The 17779-nt window shown below is 45.3% G+C and overlaps 1 pseudogene; it reads left to right on the top strand.

The window, feature by feature from the left end:
- Positions 1-17569, top strand: part of LOC8035641 — a 75780-nt pseudogene extending 58211 nt beyond the window's left edge.
- The last annotated feature ends 210 nt before the right edge of the window (positions 17570-17779 follow it).

Genomic DNA, 17779 nt, shown 5'->3' with positions numbered 1-17779 from the left:
CTTTTTTTTAGTTCTGGTTTTTGTTAGTCTCGCAGCCCAGAAACACTAGCCTAGACTAGTGCTTCTGTGCTGGAGCCAGAGAAGTAAAAAAGTAATTTTTAAACGAATAAAGAGATTTCAAAATTGCGTTTGATGGCGGTCCGTGAAACTCCGTTGGAATGCCACGACGTCATGATTTTATTCAATTCAATTCAATTCATTTTATTTACTCCCATTTTTACATATGGCTGACGGAGACAGGGAAAAAAGCTGCAAAATGTGCAGCTTGACAAAGACCCTGCCCCCTATCGGCAGATCGGCAGAGAGGAAACGTTAACAGAAACATTTTAAAAGCGAAAAACAAAACAGGCAGTTCTATGCAGGAGAAAAAAGTTTAAAAGTTAGAAGTGAATATTGTGCATATTGTTTTCTTATTTAGTGCACCAAGACAGACATGATGGTCTCTTAAAAAGTTCAGTAATGTTGGCAATGTATACTGTAACATTTGAAGCCCATAATTTGTTCTAGGACGAGGTACTCTCAGGGACCTGGCGCTACGTACTCCGTATACCGTATTTTTAACACTTAGTCTAGAAAACCGCAGTAATGGGTGGTTAAAATACTTAAGGGATGCCGCGTATACTGTCGCAAGCTTATATTTGTAATATTCTTGTATTTTTATTACTTTATGCTTACAGAAAAGTGGATCGGTGTGTGCGTAATACGACGCATTGGCTACGACTTGAATAGCTCTCTTCTGCAATAAAAAAAGTTTATTAAGGTTTGTACTGGTCGTGGTTGCCCACACCAGGTTACAGTAGGATATACGAGAATGGAACAATGCATTATAAATTAAGAATTTAATACTAGATGGTAATGTATGGCGATGCTTATATAGAGTTCCTACGATATTTGAAAGCTTAAGTGTAAGATTTTGAATATAGGAGTCCCATAACATATGTTCATGAAAAATTATGCCTAAAGTTTTAACAGTGCTTGCAAATTCAATTTCCGAAGAATTCAACATTAACTTTACATTAGGATTGTACACTCTACCTTTTTATTTAAACAATACGGGTTTTGTTTTGCTTTCATTTATTTTTAGAGAATTTGAGACAGTCCATGAACTAAGCTTTTGCAGACATGTGTTTGCATCGGCTATCATTATATCAATATTGTTCCCTGAAAAAAATATACTAGTATCGTCGGCATACATGACAAATGAGGCGTTACTTGCAATAGCGACTACATCATTTATAAATAAATTAAAAAGCAGTGGCCCCAAGACACTACCTTGAGGTACCCCTGTTCGGACTGCTTTCAGCATAGAAGAAAAACCATTAATTTCAACTGTTTGCATCCGACCGCTTAAGTAACTTTCAATTAAAACTAGAGAATGCCCTCGAATGCCATAGCAATTTAATTTTTTAAATAGAATTTTATGATTTATCCGGTCGAAAGCTTTTGAAAAATCGATAAATATCCCCAACGTTAAGAGTTTGTTTTCTATATTATTTAGAATAATTTCTTTTTGCTGTAGAAGAGCTAGTTCAGTAGAGCGGCCTTTCCGAAAGCCATATTGAGAATCAGTAAATATCGAATTTTTTTCACAAAAGTTGTTAGGTCTAGCGTGTATAATCTTCTCTAAGCCCTTAGAAAAAACGGGTAAGACTGAAATTGGTCTGTAATTGGACATGTCATTTCTATCTCCAGACTTATATAAAACAGACACCTTCGCAATCTGCATACCCTTTGGAAAAACGCCAGTCGAGAGCGACAAATTATAAATATGTGTGAGGTACGGCGTAATGATGTCAATCACATATTTTACCGGCTGCACCTGTATACCATTAAAATCAACACATCTACTGTTTTTGAGGTTTAAAAACACCGAAAGTACTTCACACTCATCAGTAGGAAATAAGAAGCAGTTTTCTGCTATGCGTTGAGTTAAACAAAGATCACCACTTTGTAACTGTACAGGGGAAAATAGATTCGTAAGATAGTCATTAAATTTATTTGCTAACTCTACTCCACTGAAAATTCTACCATTTATTACAAGTTCTTTGATAGCGTTTGCTTTACCGTTACGATTTAGGATATTATTAACTTTTTTCCAGATAACGTCACTTCTATTTTCATTATAAAACATTTTGTAGTAATATGCACTTTTTGCTTTTCTTAACATACTAGTTACTTCATTCCGACACTTTTTAAATATTTTAAGCACATCCAGGTCTTTCGTCCGCACGAAACGCTCATAAAGCTTGTTTTTATTTGTTATCATTTTTAGTATATCTCTGGTAATCCACGGTTTTCTAGACTTTTTGTGTGGCGTTATTTTTCGAAGTTTAAAACATTCTTTATATAATAGACAAAATGTATTAATAAACCAATCATACGCTTCATCGGCCGAATCTATTGAGAGTATCCCGTCCCAGTTTTGAGATTCCACACGGTGTCTAAACATACCTAGCGTTTCCGCGTTAACAACCGGCGAAAAAAATGCACTATTATGACACGGTTTTTCTAGGTTTTCGAAATCAGAAAAAATATAAATTGGAAAATGATCACTGACATCAGATCACACAACACCCGCGGTAATCCGGGTCAGAGGTATGTTTGTAATAAATAAGTCGAGAACCGTTTCACTGCGTGACGTCACTCGAGCAGGATGTGTGATCACATTAGAAAAACCGTAAGATTGAAACAAAGAAGAAAACTCAACTTGACAAGCGGTAGCACAACTCATATCTATATTAAAATCACCACCCAAAATTAAACTGTAACCGTTTTCACCAACTAACTGAAATACTCTTTCAAGAAATCTCCAAAAAGCAGATAAATCACCATTTGGAGGTCTTTACAATACTGCAAGTAGAGTGTTACCGAGTTTCACACATAGGGATTCGTAATTTTTAGTCATAGAAGTAATGTCTGTCATGAGACTGCACTGAGTATCTTTTCTTACATACATGGCTATTCCGCCACCGCGCCTTGAGCAGCGATTTAAATAAAATGTCGAATAATTATCAAAGTTCAAAACATCTGATTCTTGCATAAACCACGTCTTGATCAGCATTAGCACGTCAAAAGAAAATCCGAAGTCATTAAGAAAAATGCCAAGCTCATCGCCTTTATTACGTGCCGAACGTACGTTTAAATGAAAAACAGAAAATGGTTTTACTTTCTTGTTATCAAAAACCCTTCCCAAATCGGAAGGAAAGCAGACGTCTAAGTTGGTCATCTTCACAGAAATAAAACAAGAAGAACACATAAACGCCTCAGCCTACCTTATCTACAGTCTGTCAAGGTCATCTCTGTCCTTTATCGGAATGGCACGCATGCCTGCAGACTTTCGAACAAAAACCTTTCCATTCCCGTACCACGCGAAAGCGTAGCTTTTTTCTTTAGCCATGTCTTTTGTGGCCCGAAGAAGTTCTCTGTTGAAACGAGTGAGGTTTTCTTGAATAAATATACGTGGGGTAACGTCCTTTAGAGTGCTTCTTTTCTTCAGCCATATGTCTTTGGTGTCTTGTCTAATAAAGTGAATAATAATTCCGGGAACGTGGTCTTTCCTTGCCGGCAACCTGTGTACAGTTACAACGTCGGAAACCTCTAGGTGAGGAACCTCTATTTTGTCAGCAACTTTATTTAGCTCGGTAATCAAGTCCTCATTTTCTGTCACCGGGATGCCGTGAATCTCTAGATTCAAACGCCTGCTTCGGAATTCTAGGTCAATTACTTCTTTCTGGAGTTCACCGTTTACTACTCTGCTCATTTTTTTCTTTTTCCTCCAAGTCTGTTACCCTTTTTCTCAGTTCTTTGATTTCTGATTTCAGCTTCTTGGTGTTTGATTTTCTTTTCGAACTCATCGAATTGCTTCGACAGAAACTGGACAGACAATTCCATACTGTCTACTTTCTCTCTAAGCAGAGGGAGACTGTCCAGCTTCTGGTTGATGGATGCAAGTAAAGATTTCACATCAAGTTCAGGTTCCTCATCCTCACTGTTATTAGCACGCTGTCCGGCGCCTCTACAAGGAGGACACCGCCATGTCGACTTTGCCGTTTCACTTTTCCCATTAAAGGATTTCTTTTTTATACCGGCGCATTTCCCGAAATGGTACCTGCACGCGCACATGCTAAATTCCACAGGCCCGTCATCCTCAAGGAACGGTACCTGAGAGGATGAACAGGCGTCAGACATCGTTCACACAACACGAGGAAACACAACACAAGACGTTACTGCAGTCCCAGTGGCAGCGGCAGCAGTGACGGCATGGATTCGGTCAAGATGAAAGAATAAAGAAGTTTACCAACCTGCAATAGGCATGTTGTTCGGTTAGCAGTGTTGACAAGACGCTGCCGCCGCTGCCAAATGACTAGCACGGAGAAAACCGCCGCTTATCTTGCCTCGACGCCCAAAAACTGCGCTTGCGCAGACAAAGTTCCATTGTATTCTGCGGCGCAATCTCTTTGAAACGAGAGTCGAGCTTGGGCACGCCGAAAAAGTTAGAAAAATAGGAAAGAAGAAAATAGGGTGAGAAGGGGGGGGGGGGGGGTCGTCAGGACCCACCTTTTGTCGTCGGTGACCCCTGGTGGGCGGAGGGTAACAGCTACACGATCACGGTGGTTCAATCGGTGCGCAATGACTTTTCGGTGCGGAAATCACCGTCGTACTTTCAACCACGTCTCCAGTCTTTGCCTAGAACAGACCCATGTCCATTCGTGAATCCGAGTGCCTGCTCGATGCGGGAGTCCCCGATGGGCGCTGGCAGGAGCCTCTGGAACGTGAGCAGCAAATGCTCGGTGGTCTCTTCGTCTTCTCCACGGGCGCTGCATGTCATGTCCGTCACGGTACTGTCACACTTTCGACGGTATTTTCTTGTTCGCAGGGCACCGCCGCGGGCCTCGATGAGTTGAGAACTTCCCAGCGTGTTCCTCCAGAACGTTATTGGAGCGAGCTCGGTCTTGAAAGATGCATACAAATGCGTGCTAGTTTGCATTTGTATGCATAGGAGATTGGGTGCGCACCTTACGCACCCAATCTTTTTCAGCTTGAGTCTCATCACTCATACAAATAACTTTGTGCCGAGGCGGGTGACAGGATTCCTCTACGTCGAATGGATGTTCTTCAGGTGAATGTAGATAAAAAGTCGCCGTGCCCAGTGGTCTTCGTTCATATGAGTTTCTAAGAAGCTGCGCCATCTCGCGGCGGTATGGCAGGCTCGTGGAGTTACCTAGGGCCGGTTGCACCAACGTCGCTTACCTTAACCCAAAGCGGCTCTTTCCTTAGTCGGCTTAGCGTGCTAAACCGAGCTCGGATAAGCACGGGTTTAAATTCCGTTTGCACCAACGTTAACCCGGCTTTGCAGACGCGCCCCTAGCTAAACGCTGGATTTTCCTAGGGAATGTAGGGACAAACAGAGCGAACTAGGGAACGCTCAGAGGGACGAATACGATTGGCGGTGAGGAATCTCGAGATGTAAAAAAAAAAACCTGCTGTAGTCGGCGTCTGCTTTTCGCTGTATTTCTTCGGTGAGTAAGGAATTAAAGGTCTCCAAATTCAATCATCTTTTCGCTTAACTTTCAACTACAGGAGTCAACGCTTTAAATAAACACGAATGCTCTTCACATCTGTGATTCTGTGTTTAACATCGGTCAATAACAGAATATTTTGACAGTGACAGTAGTTTTCGTGCTCACATTTTGAAATAAAGGAGCCCATCGGGGGCCCCAAATCTCACCAAACGCGAGAAGGACGCCCTACTCGCTACATCGTTGAAGACAAAACATCATCGAGAATAAGTAGGCAGGTAAGGTTACTACTAAAATCAAGTCATGCCTGAGACCGGTGAAGTTCAAAACAGAGACGAACTTGCCACGGCAGCTGCGAAAATGCCCGGAAATCGTCGAATAGAAGTCGTCGAGCTGTCGTCGCCACGAATAGAAGTTGTTGTCGCCACGAGTGAAAGCCATAAAGCAAAATATTCTTAAAAAACACGATCACCAGAAAAGTTACGGTTATGGAACGATACAGTTTTCTGAAGCCAAGATTCAACTCGCGAGACAAGAAAAATTCAGCGAAGATTGTCTCGAAACTCAGAAAACGAAAGAAATGGACTTTTCGCTGTTTTATAATTTAAGAGCGCCGCAATCTGATGCAAACGGCAGAAGTGTCGACAATCAGCTGAACGGCAGAAGTGTCGACAATCAGATCATGTACTGCCACTGCTCAACGCGCTGATCGGATTGAAGGATATGCGTTGCAAGTAGAAATAAAGAAGGTGGTAAATAGCACTACGTTAGAGTTATGCAGAAATCAGTAGAATAAGTACATACGAATAAGCTCGTTGACAGAATAGCCAAAGGGAAGACAGACGTGACCCCCACAGCTCCGTACGTATCTCGGTTAGGGCTAACACGCACTGAAAGTGGAGAGCCAACTTGAAAACAGGGGTCGATAAACACTTCACGCGACAATATTTTGCATCCTTGTCACAATCGAAGGTGATTCTGTCGAGGCTCTCACGCTGTTGTAGCCTAAAACACTTTGTACAACCAATTTCATCCACCGCGTCGACCGACACAAACCAGCCGCCATGTTTTAAATCCAGTATTAAGAAACAACCAAAAGCAAAGCGCCCAATGTTGAGTGCTTAGGATAAGCGTAGTTTAGTGCTAGGTTTAGCGATAAGCGATTTTGGTGCAACCGAACGAAACCGAAACTTAGTTTAGGTTCTCGGCTAAGCTCCGCTTTGCGCTAAGCGTCGTTGGTGCAACCGGCCCTTAGTCTTGAATGTGACTTGGCGGAGAACGCTGACGCGTTTATACTCCGTTTTTCCATAAGCTCAGATTACTGCGAAAACTACAGCTGCGAGCTAGCAAAAGATCCTGGCTTTGAGACATGCATGTCTAGAGCGAGCGCTCGGTCTGCGGAAGGACGCTTCAAAGTAGCGACCTCCACCTCTCGCCTCCGGATATCACTACTGTATCGAATAAAGACACGAGCCGTGGGGTAGCGATTGAAGAAAAAAGGATAAATTTTAATGGTGCGTCCCTTAAATAGGCCAACGGTGGCGCTGCCCACGATGCACCAGGTTGCCAGAGTAGCAGCACCGTTACACCTCCCTTTCTTTATGAGGGATGGCGAAAGCAGTGAAGTCACGGGTGCTGCTGGAAACGCCCGTCGTACCACAACCTTGCGGGTGGTTGTCGCGCACGTGTTCGCTTCGCGGCAGTTTCTTGATCTGAGGAAAGCTGCCCTGTGTCCACGGGCGTGTCTGCCCTGAAGTTGCTCTGCGCAGGTGGCTGAAGATAAGTTTCTTCACTTTCAGTTTCTTCCCTTTCTGCTGAGGGGCCGGAAGGGGAAGCACGTTCGGTGGCACGGGCCTCGGGGTGGTCTGCATCTAGCAAAAAGTCTTCGTAGGTGGGACGAAGGTGCACCCTGTTTCTTCTCAATTCTTGTCCGTCTTCCGTGCTTACTATATATGAACGTGGAGCTACACCTCGTTGTACCTGAGCCTTTTTGTTCCACCCCCGATCGTCTCGGATTCGCACGACTTGACCCTCAGCAAGAGGAACCTGTGTAGATCCCCGATTGCGGCATTGAGAGCGCTTCTGTACTGGTGATGGGGCCCGTGGCGCGAAGTCGGGAATGGGAGACCGCAATCTCCGTCCCATGAGCAGCTGGCTCGGGCTCCGGCCATCGTCCAAGGGAGTTGATCTGGAATTTAACAGTCCAAGCCAAAAATCTTCGTTGGCGTCAATCGTTTTTTTCAAAATTCGTTTAACTATCTGGACTTTTTTTTCGGCGAGTCCATTTGAGCAAGGAAAGCGAGGGCTTGATGTTGTGTGTACGAAGTCGTACTTGTGAGCGAATTGCCAAAACTCGTGTGAGGAAAACTGTGGACCATTATCCGAGCATACTTCCAGTGGTATTCCATGTCTTGAGAATAAGCTGCTAAGCTTCTCCACCACAGCCGCTGACGTGACGTCTCGAAGTTTTTCGACTTCCGGAAAGTTAGAGAAAGCGTCATAGGCTACGAGGTAAGAGGGACCAGCATACTCGAAAAGATCAACGCCAATTCGATTCCACGGGAGGTTAGGAACTGACCGCATAAGGAAGGGCTCCCTTGGCAGCCTATACGCATACTGCTGAGAAACCCGACATCGCTGAACAAGAGACTGGATGTCTTCATTGATTCCAGGCCAGAAAACCAGTTCTCTTGCTCTGTCCTTACACTTATTAATGCCGAGATGACCAGCGTGAATTTTTTCAAGAATTATTTTTCTCATGCTGTGAGGAACGACAACTTTTGTGCCCTTGAAAAGAATTCCTTCTACTACTGTTAACTCCCCTTCAAAGGCCTTGTATAGACCTTGAATTGGTCTCTGATGTTCAAAGCTATTGATTACTTGAGCAAGAGTTTCATCACTAGCTCTCGCAGCTATTAGCTGTTCCCGTGTTTTCGGACTGACCATACTGTATTCAACCCCTACAGCATGTAGCTCAACGTCCGATTCCGATTGTTCTTCCTTCTTACTGTTTGAGAATGCTCTGGAGAGGGCATCCGGAACGACTAGATCCTTTCCAGGAATAAACTTCCACTCAAAGTCGTAACTCATTAATCGTAGAAAGAACCTTTGCAATCGTGGGGGCATGTCACCCACAGACTTTTTTGCTATGGCGATAAGAGGTTTGTGGTCCGTTTCAACTAAAACCTTCGTCCCGTACACAAAGTCATGAAACCTCTCGAGCCCGTAAGTGACTCCCAGGGTCTCCTTTTCAATCTGGGAGTACCTGGTCTCTGTATCTGACAGAGCTCGCGAGGCGTACGCCACCCAGTTTCGTGCAGTTGCATTTATGCGGCCCCTAATCCGTATTGCGACGCATCTGTCGATACTCTCACTGGTTTCGCAGGGTCAAAGAGCGCAAGTGTCGGAGCGGTCACTAGGAGTGTCTTCAGGCCCTCCCACCCTGTTTGATGCGCCCCAGTCCACTCAAATACAGTTCTATCTTTGATGATGTCACATAATAAGTTTGTTTTCGACGACAAATAGGTATATACTTGCCAAAATAGTTTATAAATCCCAACAAACGCTGCGCATCATTTTTGTTCTCTGGCGTCGGAAAGTCGAGGACACCCTGAACTAGGGTTGGGCTCGGTTTGATTCCGTTCTGATTTATCACGTCTCCTAGGAAAGTGACTTCTTTGCAGGATAACTTGCCCTTCTCTAAATTAAGTGTGAGACCTTCTCGCGTTGCTCGGCTTAACACTCCCCGTAGACGTTCATCATGTTCGGCTTCGGTTCTTCCCCAGACAAGTATGTCGTCTATATACACACGAACTCCCGGCAAACCTTCAAGTATTTCTGGCATCGTTTTTTGAAAGACTTCAGGGGCTGAGGCAATTCCAAAAGGTAGTCGCGTGTACTGATACCGCCCAAACGGAGTGGCGAACGTGCAAATGTCTGCGGTCTCATCGTCTACAGGTATTTGATGAAAACCGGAGTTAGCGTCTAGGGTAGAAAACCACTGTGCTCCGCAAAGTTCTGCCTCAATGTCCTCGCGTTTCGGAAGCTGATAATGCTCACGCTTCACCCATTCATTAATATGACGAGGGTCTAAGCACACTCGAATGTTCCCGTCTTTTTTTGTGGGCAATTACCATAGGGCTTACCCAAATGGTGGGCTTGTCAACTTTCCGTAGGATTCCGGCGGCTGTTAGACGTTGCAGGTCTGCCTCCAATGGTTTTCGCAACGCTTGAGGAACCCTCCGTGCTGCTTGAACAACCGGCTGGGCTCCTTCCTTAAGCACCATGTGGTAGGTTTTCTTGATGCAGCCTAGGTCATTGAATACCTCGGGAAAGTCAGAAATGACTGCGTTGGTGTTGTCGCTGACCGCTGATATTCGGTTTACCAAACCAAACTGCTCGCAGGCTTGAAGTCCCAAAATCGGAGTGCGGGATTTTTTCGCCACAAAAAATTCCAGTAGGCCTTGCTTGTTGTTGCATGACACCATCAAGCTGTTTTTTTCTTTATGGGAAATCAAACCGCCGTTTTAGCTTCGCAGGACTGCAGCGCTCTTTTGCAGCACAATGTTCTTTCTGGCACGCAGCAGCCACGAGAGCGGCAGAAAGTTTGCTTGAGCTCCGGTGTCCACTTTGAAGGAGATCTCCTTGCCAGCCACAGTTGCCGGTGCCAGCGACTCAGAACCACGTCCTTCACTGCACCCGCTGATTTCAAGAATGTCGAAATCTTGGCTGCCTTCACTTTCTTGTTCCACGATGTTTTCATGCACTCGGCCCGTCTTGCAACAAGCCTCAAAATGGCCTTTCTTGTTACACCTTCTACAAACTTTGCCCAAAGCTGGACAACTAGGGCCCCGGTGAATTAAGTTGCACTTTGCGCACCGGTCTTTCCGTTCGCCTTGTTTGCGAATAGAGACTCGCCCCTCCGATGCTCTACCCTTAAGCGGGTTTCACATGCAGCGATTTTGGCCCTAAAGTGGCGCGATTTCTGCCGTCGCGGCGCTCGTGCGGCTCAACCGCTGGCGCTGGCCAGAGCGCCGCGACGGCAGAAATCGCGCCGCTCTAGGGCCAAAACCGCTACATGTGAACTAGGCTTTAATGAGGTGGACCGTTTTTTCTGGCTCCTCCCATGCCTTCATCTGCTTGGCAGCGATTTCGTCCGCTTTGCACATTTCCACAGCCTTTTCTAACGTCAGATCGGATTCCCGAAGAAGTCTTTGGCGCAATTTCTTGCTTGCAGTTCCATAGACGATTTGGTCTCGGATCATTGACCCTGTCAGCATCGAAAACTCGCGCGATTTGGATTTCAACTGCAAGTCGCGATGGAATTGCTCGAATGGCTCACCCTCGGCCTGGATGCGTGTTCTGAAGACGTATCTCTCATACGTTTCATTCTTCTTCGGTGTGCAGTAGTCCTCAAATCTAGCTACGACTTGAGCGTACGTCGTTTGCTCACCGAGCTGGAAGGTGCAGTAGACCTCCTGGGCCTCTTCTCCAGCAACATGAAGGAGAAGCGCTGTTTTCTGCCGATCGTTCCTTTTTGGCGGTGGGTTTTGTTGCCATCATGAAGACCTCTAGCCGCAGCTTGAAGCGACGCGAGTTCTTGGCAACATTGCCCGTCAGCTGGAGCTCTGTAGGTGCTCTTAAATCCTTCCATATCCCACTTCTGATCTGACACCATGTATTGAATAAAGACACGAGCCGTGAGGTAGCGATTGAAGAAAAGAGGATAAAGTTTAATAGTGCGTCCCTTAAATAGGCCAGCGGTGGCGCTGCCCACGATGCAGCAGGTTGCCAGAGTAGCAGCACCGTTACAACTACAAGTCGAGATTGTCACGTGTTGGCGCCACCGAGCAGCATTGCTCGCAACTACAGTTCCCTTGACCATGCACGAACTATTGACGCCACGAGCGCGATACGTATTGCGCTTCTTGCTGGCCGACTTTGAAGCGAGGAGCAGAAAGCTTGTCGCTCACGTAATTTCGCTTCCGTACCCTTTTAAAGGAGCTGTGCAACGATATTCAATTGGAATGTTTTTCACTTGGCACGAGCTTACTGGCACACCTCAAGGATACTCACATGCAACGCCACAGGCCAAGAAACTACTTTGTTGCGGTGTAATTTCAAGGACAAAAGCGATCATTTTCATTCAGTCTCTCCTTTGCAAAATTGGATGACGTAACGTGGGGATCGCAGTACACCCAAGTGACGATATTTGAATGCGCTTCATAGATTGGACCCGAGCATTGCGTGGGAACTCGACTTGGGCTCGTGATAATTGCTAGCTCGAGAAGCATTCGGGTAGTGACCCGTGTCCAATCGCTGCAACGACGACAACAGCCGAGCCATAACAATATCTGGAACTCAGCGCGTGTCCTGCGCTTTGCGAACCCCAGCGCGTGGATATGATCAACACTGGCGGCATATAATCGGCTCCAGATCACGTGGCCGCTTGTTCTGGCTGTGAGTTGAGGGGGTGAACGCTGTTCGTTTTTCTTTAATTTTTTTCTGGGACTTATATTGCGTGGGGTGAAAAACAAACGCGTGTTTCATAGGTCCAGTGCTGCGTAGATGCAAGATAAACGCACTTGATAAAATTCAAACTAAAACAGATGATAGAAGAAAAGCAATATACATGAATGGCGCAGACTAACAACTGTGTAATTTCTTTCTCATCTTTCTTCTTCCACACCGTATTTTGACAAACTAATTGGCCGTTAGTTGTTTATACAGCAGGAGAAGATGCCAGACCGTTGCGACATTGTCACCTACTGTAGATAAGCAATCTAGCCAGTGCAGTATGACTCCTAGCCTAGGGTCTTTAACGTGCTCCACGTAGTAGTGATACACGACCGCATGCCGGTACGATGCTCATCAACATCGAAAAGGGCAGGGGTGGGGGTGAATCAACGATCCTGGGTTCTGCAGCGCGAGCTTTTGCTCCACGTGCACCCTATTCTGAAAAAAAAAAAATATATATATATATTGTGGCTGTGTGGCGGTGTGGGGGGAGATAGATGAGAAAGAAATTACACAGTTGTTAGTCTGCGCCATTCCTGTATGTTGTTTTTCGTCTATACTCTGCTTTAGTTTACATCTTTATCAAGAGCGTTTTTCTTGCATCTAAGTGGCACAGCAAACCATCACAATGTCTAGTGAACTAGCCCACATCCAAGCAATGTTTGTATAATTAACATCCCTGCTATTACCTATTCTTATTTGTCCTTTACGACTTAAATATTTAAAAAAACATTGGGCTGTATATATGTTGATACTGCCTAAAACTTGGTCTGCCTCAACGGGGAAGATTCTCCCAGCTATAGATGAGAAATTTAGCCATGCAGTGCCGTACAACCGCTAGCCTGGGGTCTTTAACGTCCATCCCGCAGTAGTGTTACACGACTGCACGCCGGTGCGATGCTCATCAACATCGAAACGGGCAGGGGTGGGGATTGAACCCAGCATGCTGGGTTCTGCAACGGACCTTTCGCTCGACGTGCTCCGAGCTGGTGTGCGCTAGCCCAGCCGGCCACCGATCCCCCGATTTAAATAAAATAAAAACCCTTCACTGCGGAGCGTAGGGAAAAATCGGAGCTACGCTGGGGAACTCGCCGCCGCCGGGGGGGTCGGAAATGTAAGAGGGGGAGTGGGAAACTCGCCGGGGCGGAGTCAAAAGAAGCTTGAAATTGACAGGACAAGCGGAGTCCAGCGCTTGTCCTGTCAATTTCTCTTCCTTGTGTCTTCGTAGTTTGCGCGCTGATTCCATTTTGTAGCTCCTCCCCTCCCTCGTGACGTGGCATCGGAGAGATTCCCGCCGGAGGCGAGCTTAGCCCCCCTGGGGGGGCTATGTTGCGCTTTTTGCACTCCCAGGAGACTAGGGAGAGGGAAGTGACGTCAACGACACAGCAAACGCAGATTGGATGTTGATTTCGTTTTCTTCTGTCAATATCCAATCTGCGTTTGCTGTGTGGTTGACGTCACTTCCCTCTTCCAAGTCTCCTGGGAGTGCAAAAAGCGCAACATAGCACCCCTGGTTTCCTACTTTCCTTTTGACTCAGTAAGTGGTATACCGTAAGCATAATTCGAACCCAAAGCCACATGATGTTCATTTTAAACTTTAGATTGTCATTTGCACTGTACGAGCACGTGTGTATTGTTGACCTGAGCTTTCTAGATTCTTTACACTTGATTAGTGTGAAACCAGGGGGGCTAAGCTCGCCTCCGGCGGGAATCTCTCCGATGCCACGTCACGAGGGAGGGGAGGAGCTTCTTTTGACTCCGCCCCGGCGAGTTTCCCACTCCCCCTCTTACATTTTCGACCCCCCCCGGCGGCGGCGAGTTCCCCAGCGTAGCTCCGATTTTTCCCTACGCTCCGCAGTGGAGGGTTTTTATTTTATTTAAATCGGGGGATCGGTGGCCGGCTGGGCTAGCGCACACCAGCTCGGAGCACGTCGAGCGAAAGGTCCGTTGCAGAACCCAGGATGCTGGGTTCAATCCCCACCCCTGCCCGTTTCGATGTTGATGAGCATCGTACCGGCGTGCAGTCGTGTAACACTACTGCGGGATGGACGTTAAAGACCCCAGGCTAGCGGTTGTACGGCACTGCATGGCTAAATTTCTCATCTAAAAGCTGGGAGAATCTTCCCCGTTGAGGCAGACCAAGTTTTAGGCAGTATCAACATACATACAACCAGTCTTGTACACGTTACTAAAAAAAAGTAATCGATTACAATTACTATTACTCTTGGCTAAAAAGTATTCGATTAGATTACTTGATTACTCGACGGCAAAAGTAATTGGACATTACTTAAAGAAGTAATCGTTACTTTTCCGATTACTTTATTGTGTGAAGACACATATTTAGCGCTCATAACAATGAACTACTTCCAAACTATATTTCACATTTGCACAAGTATTGAAGAAGAAAAACTGGCTCCCTCTTCGTGGTCGTTGCACCTTCACAATGCGGACACAAGCCTAGAATTCGTTTGAAGACGTTTAATGATTTGGGCGTTCGCCAGTGTGGTTGTGTGTGCGAGGGGGGGGGGGGGGCGGGAGGGGGGGAGCGGGGGGGTTCTAGATCTTGTTAAGCTTGAGCAAGGGTTGTCGCTCAAAGTTTGCGTCGCTCATTTTATTATTCACATGTGGACGAGCTCGCATGTTATACAAAAGAGCAGCAACTCCAAGATTTGAAACGGATCACGTGTAGTATCCATTAGCGGAAGAGATCGCCCCGACCACTTCTCAACTCGAAACATTGCTTGTCACAAAGACCACGTAGGGGAAATGGGGAAATATTTCAACTGCCTTTGTTATATTTTGCATCCGCTTTAGGCATTCTTCGGTTCTGGTTCTCCTACGGGCTGCGAGTAGGTACCCTAAGCAGGATTTTTTATTTTTTTTTATTTCTGTGTGTGTGCGTGAGGGGGCTAGTTTGAACGAAGGACTCACAAAGCTACATTCTGCTTCCTCAAACTTCGCCCTGAATGGCCTTTGTCACGCATTGTGGCTTCCCAGGGGCTTCCCACTCCCAGCCCCAGCTAGAAAAAAAAAACGGACATTCCACAGAAACTGTACATAGAAAGAGATTGACCTCGTTTCCTACAGCTCCGCCAAAATCTTTTTTTTTTTTTGATCGAAAAAAAAAACCAAATTTTATTTTTGTCATTTTATAAAAAAAAGGCGTGTGCCGGGGGGGGGGGGGGGGAGGGCCGTGGACAAATAATTGTAACGGTTACAAGTAATTTTATTACTTCAAAAAGTAATCAGATTACTCTTGTGATTACTGCCTAATAAAAGTAATCAACTGATTACAAAATTACTCTAAAGAGTAATCGATTACAAGTAATTCGATTACTTGTAATGCGTACGGTACAAGTCTGCATACAACCCAATTTTTTTTATTTAAATCGTAAATGACAAATAAGAAGAGGTAACAGCAGGGATGCTAATTTTACAAACATTGCTTGGATGTGGGCTAGTTGACTAGACATTGTGATGGTTTGCTGCGCCACGTGGATGCAAGAAAGACGCTCTTGATAAAGATATAAACTAAAGCAAAGTATAGACGAAAAACAACATACAGGAATGGCGCAGACTAACAACTGTGTAACTTCTTTCTCATCTTTCTCCCCCCACACCGCCACACAGCCACAATATTTTTTTTTTTTTTCAGGATAGGGTGCACGTGGAGCAAAAGCTCGCGCTGCAGAACCCAGGATCGTTGATTCACCCCCACCCCTGCCCTTTTCGATGTTGATGAGCATCGTACCGGCATGCGGTCGTGTATCACTACTACGTGGAGCACGTTAAAGACCCTAGGCTAGGAGTCATACTGCACTGGCTAGATTGCTTATCTACAGTAGGTGACAATGTCGCAACGGTCTGGCATCTTCTCCTGCTGTATAAACAACTAACGGCCAATTAGTTTGTCAGAATACGGTGTGGAAGAAGAAAGATGAGAAAGAAATTACACAGTTGTTAGACTACGCATTTCATGTATATTTCTTTTCTTCTATCATCTGTTTTAGTTTGAATTTTATCAAGTGCGTTTATCTTGCATCCAAGCAGCACAGCAACCCATCAAAATAATTGCAAAAGCCTGTAGGTAACGGTAAATTGCGTTCCTGGTTGCAGATTGCCGTAAAAACACATTTGTTTCTAGGATTCACTTTGTAGAATTTGGATGTAGGATTCATGACGGGGGCGACGGTTCATTCACGGCTCCATCGCCTCAAGCCCGGTTCGCCACGCAGTTCATCGCACAGCCACCTTACCACGTCTTTCGAGAGGCGATAGTGTTGTTGAAAATGAACGTCGTCCATGTCCAGCACATTGGCGTGGCTTAAATACCTATGCCGACGGCAAAACACGAACGAAAACGCTGCCATTTTGGACGATTCTCCCTGATCTCGCGCCGAACTCGCCCAAACTCACCTAGGTCGGAGCCGGCAAGCTTTTCCCGTCCGCGGCGGCTTCTGCCACGTCACAGTGACGTCACCGCATCTCGCCGCGAGTTCCGAATATGCAGCTCTCCGACTGCCTCAAACCCTCCGTTTAACGTCACAATCTATGGAGTGTCGGCGCGTGTCGTCATGCACGGCGCCGACCAATCGCGGCGGTTGGCGAGTTTGCCGGAGAACTCGCCTCGATCTCGCCGCGCCGAGCTTAGCCCCCCTATAAGTATTCGAGTCGCCGGCTGGGAAACGTTTTTTGAAGCTTCGAAGCCATATAATTTCAAAACCAATATCTGGAAAGATGCAGGATCCCTTGTAGTGGTCTCAAATTGACCCCCAGGAAACGGGGATTTACTGGGAGCAGCGATTTCGCTTCCTTGACGCTTTGCATTGAGCGGAAGTGTATCCAGCCTCTTTTGTCATTATGAGTTCTGAGCACAGCGAGACTGGAAAGAACACAAAACAAAGTCGAGAAGTGTTATTCATATTTTTTTGTTGAGTGCTTTCCGTTAGAAAACAAGAAGCCATATAAAACAATCTCGGTTGCGTATTAAATAGGGAGGAAAAAGTAAATAGAAAAATGGAGGATAGAAAAAAACAAAGATGAAATAATAGTTTCGTGAACTTACAGTCACTAGTGGTGTCTTCGGCTACCGGCTTAACCAATTAATTGTATTATCAGCTATTACCATAATCAATATTTAAATCAATTGAATAACCTTCTGAGTGACGCTAAACGAACGCCGCCCCCATTCCAATGGAATAGTTTGTCGAATCGCTCTGCTTTCGGTGGAGACGTTTCTGCTTTCTGCTTATTTAAGGCACTACATAACGAGCACTTAATAGATTGCGACTGTATATCCTTGTTCTTCACTTTATTTCATCAGTGAATATAGTTAAATAATCGGCTAATTGAGGTGTTTTGACAGTGAATCAAATTCTAAATCTAACTATATTTTCTTTTTTCAGCTGATAAATTTTCTCAATTCACGAATACAGTTCTACGCTTCGACCTCGGTTCCTCCAATCAATAATCCAATTGACCCCAGAGGATTGCCCAACAACTTGAATGGAACATGGGCCCCTTGGCTTCCGTGATTCTAACGAGAAGAGTCCATGCGATATTGAATTTGTTTGCAATGTTACCGAAAAAAATAAAAGCAGGATATGTATTATGTTATTAGCTTAAGTTGTTTTGTAACAGAGTTTGAGACAGTGTTTTTTATTTTGAAAACAGCATTAGTAGAAGGCAAGACTTTTTAATGGAAGACTTAAAACAGACGAACGACAATAAAGATAATCCCTAGA

Source organism: Ixodes scapularis, unplaced genomic scaffold (genome assembly GCF_016920785.2).
Source record: "Ixodes scapularis isolate PalLabHiFi unplaced genomic scaffold, ASM1692078v2 ptg001264l_1___fragment_5__unscaffolded, whole genome shotgun sequence".
Lineage (NCBI taxonomy): Eukaryota > Metazoa > Arthropoda > Arachnida > Ixodida > Ixodidae > Ixodes > Ixodes scapularis.
The sequence above is the reverse complement of the archived record's forward strand: the minus strand, read 5'-3'. Positions and strand labels throughout refer to the sequence as shown.